This window comes from Rosa chinensis, chromosome 6 (genome assembly GCF_002994745.2).
Source record: "Rosa chinensis cultivar Old Blush chromosome 6, RchiOBHm-V2, whole genome shotgun sequence".
Classification (NCBI taxonomy): Eukaryota; Viridiplantae; Streptophyta; class Magnoliopsida; order Rosales; family Rosaceae; genus Rosa; species Rosa chinensis.
In genome coordinates, this window is record NC_037093.1 from 48245388 (window position 1) to 48248784 (window position 3397).

The 3397-nt window shown below is 36.1% G+C and overlaps 1 long non-coding RNA gene across 3 annotated transcripts; it reads right to left on the reverse strand.

The window, feature by feature from the left end:
- Nucleotides 1–1921: 1921 nt before the first annotated feature.
- On the reverse strand, nt 1922–2842 carry LOC121050241. Of its 3 annotated transcripts, none has more exons than XR_005802451.1 (3): nt 2799–2842; nt 2252–2378; nt 1922–2061 (listed from the first exon to the last, which is right to left on the reverse strand). It is a non-coding gene; the product is annotated as an uncharacterized LOC121050241 (long non-coding RNA). The 3 variants fall into 3 exon arrangements; XR_005802452.1 differs by lacking the exon at nt 2799–2842 and adding an exon at nt 2614–2740; XR_005802450.1 differs by lacking the exon at nt 2799–2842 and adding an exon at nt 2703–2737.
- Nucleotides 2843–3397: the final 555 nt, after the last annotated feature.

A 3397-nucleotide genomic window follows, 5' to 3' on the forward strand; every position in this document is an offset into this window, starting at 1 on the left:
AACGGGTAGGGCCGGGTTTCATTTGCATGACCCTTACCCTACTCTATTTGAGAAAGGGTAGGGCCGGCCCGCCCTAATGCAAGGGTCGGGTAGGGCTTCGGCCCTACCGGCCGGCCAGGCTTAGGGCCGAAGGGCTAAATGATGAGGCCAATATATGGCTGGTCTCCAGGCTACCGTTGACAAGAGAGCGAGAGAGAATCGCTTTAGGTGGCTTTCCTCGTTTGAAGAAAATGGAGATAAGAAAAGGGTATGTGGCACTACATGAAAGGAAGAGCATGGTTTGAAATTGGTCAGCAAGGCATAATTAAGCAAATGACCAATTGCTTAATTGATCGGCCAACACGTGTGAAGCATTCCAAGCCTTCTTTCTTTCTTTTTCTTTATTTTTTCTATTTCTTTATTTTCTCTCTCATATATATATATATATATATATATATATATATATATATATATAAAATCTTCTCCACGATCTCAATATATTTTCACACCAATCATCAAGGAAGTAGTCGGGTATCACTTCTCTCGCTGACATTGACCGGAGCCACTATTTTGTCTTTTTCTCGGAAACTCTAATTTTGCTTAATTTTCCACATTTTCTCTTAATTTCCTCAATTCCACTTATTTCCTACACAATAAATAAAAGTGGATTAATTACATAATAATTGACTTGAGGATTAACTTATTTCTAGTGTTTCAGATACAATTACTTGCATAGAAATACGTGTAATCAAGGACCACTGAATATATCATTGTTACTCAAGTCTCAGAGAAGAAGCTTCTCTGAAAAATACAAGTGTTAGAGATATCTCATAAGTCAATTGATTGAATGAGAGGTTTAGATGTTGCAAAGCTTGAAGTGAAGCAACATGTCAGTATGCCTCTGACCACAGAATTGTTAACCAGAGTCAAAACTCGACTGCCGGCAAGTAGAGAAACCAGGCAAACCCGAAATCTGTTTCGATCCAAGATTGGTGAAATCAGTAAGACTGCCAAATATATAATTGTTCCGAAGATCCAAATACTTCTAACATTTCAAGCATGACAAGCTTCAGGAATCAAAACCCATTCCATCTGTGTTGGAAAATTACCAACACTACTACAAAAAGTTAATCAGACAACGGTGGATTTCTGTTGTCTGATGAAGAAGTCCACCGTTGTCTAAGTCAGTGTTGTGTGATTGAAACATCACACAACGGTGATTCCACTATCGTCTGATAATAGTTAGCTCAACAAAATAGTTATTTTCTGTGAATTCTGCGCAGGCATGTGCTGCCATGGCATGCGCGGGGATGCGTCGAGCCATTCAGACAACATAAGATAATTTCTGCTGTCGTCTGAGATTCATAACACACAACAACCATAACTCTTTCTTTGTTGTCTGAGATTCATAACACACAACAGCTATAATTGATTATTTGTTGTTTGAGATCAATAACACACAACAGCTATAATTCTCTCTTTGTTGTCTGAGACACATAACACACAACAGCTATAACTCATTCTTTGTTGTCTAAGATAAGTAACAGACAACCAAAGTGAAATTATCTCCCTTGTCTATTATTGCATTCAGACAACAGAGACAATTTTATTTCTATTGTGTGTTATCAATCTCACACAACAGAATTTTGTTTCTTTTGTTGTTGGTTGTTAGTTCACACAATAACTACATTTGGTTAGCTGTGATGTGAATATTGTAATCAAATTAGCTAACAACCAATGATTGTTGTAGGAGAAGCCTTAATTTTTAACTCTTTTGCAGTCATACAACACATTGTTTTGTATTGTACTGTATGACTGAATATTGGATAGTAATTACCATAAAAACAGTGCTCTAATCCATATCATTCAATTACCATTTTTCAAACATCTATACATTCAAGTAACTAGATAATGTACCAAACAAGAAATCATTCCTAGCTAGCTACACTTGAATCAAAAGCTGATATAAAATCATTCCTAGATATCATTCCAACTGTTGTTCCATTGACAATTACTTTGACACCTGATTTGCAACTGCTAGCTCCTCAATATCAGCCTCTTCATTTTTTGCATCATTTTCTGCTATAAGATGCCAAAATAACATGGAATAAGCCACTTTGATACATCAAACAAACTTCAATTGATTCACCATATACAATTTTATAAGCATTGAAACAAACTTCAATTGATTCACTGTATTCTTGTTACAAAATCGAAATCACAAATCAAGACATAAAAAAAAGTGAGGAAACCACCAAGCAATTTTAGGTACCTTCCATCCATGCCAATGATCATGATGGTATTCTTCCGCTTGCCAAAGGCAACAATATGCTGTAGACCTTCCTGCAAGTGAAATTTGGCCACTGACCATTTTGAGCTAAAATACCTTGGGAGCACATCTGCAAAAGATCATATCATTATAAACAAGAACCGAACATGTAAACTCTTAACAAGTTTGCAAATTTCATGTCAATTTTCATGATAGTTTCTAGATTAAGACGATATACTAATTGGATCTTTCTATGCATATTATTATGCATAAGAAGCAGCTGAAACAAGAAGCAGGTGAACCAAATTGTGTTCATCCATTGATACTTAAATAGATTAGTGACAAAAGAGAAGAAAAGCAGGAACCTCGAATTCCATGTTCTTCTTATGAACCCACAACACAAGTACTCAATTACATTGAAGCAAAACTTTATAATCCATAAGCTAGCAGAGACCTAAACTTCCAGGGCCCTTATTTGTTATCATTCTGTTTCAATGAAAGCATGAAACTTTTGGAAATTTTCAGAGAGCACCAAGCCGAAAGCATATACCTTGACATTTTCAGGGAACTCCGCAACCTTGTACGAATCAGCTGAGACTCCGTCAACCACATACCGGAAAACAACACCTGTAAATCCAAACCACCATGAATAAACTTACAGATGCAATTTTTTAAACTTACAGATGCATTTTTAATTAAATGTTGAAAAATAAAAGGCATTGCATCAATTCACATAAACATCAATTCCTTTGACACAATGAGGGAAACAAAATACAAGAACTTAGCTCTTCTTAATTATATATTTACAAGCGTCGCTCTTGTTAGCTCAAAACCCTCTTCTGTGACACACTGAGAAAACAAAATGGATCAACCAAGATAACATGAGAACTCAAATACCAAGATAACATTGGAATGCATTGTTCCAATTAAAGCAGAGTGTGCATTGAAAAACAAACCTTAAGAATGTAAAAAGATAGAGCTTTAGATTTGGAACTTAGAGCCCAAATAAGTATGTGATCTCTCATGAATCATTACCTACTAGCACCAAGTCCTTCCTCTACTAGCGTCATACAAAACTTAAGTCTCTAATTCTTATTGCTTTTCCCGTAATGTCCTTCCCCTTTGAAGACAACAGGTGATGCCATCTCT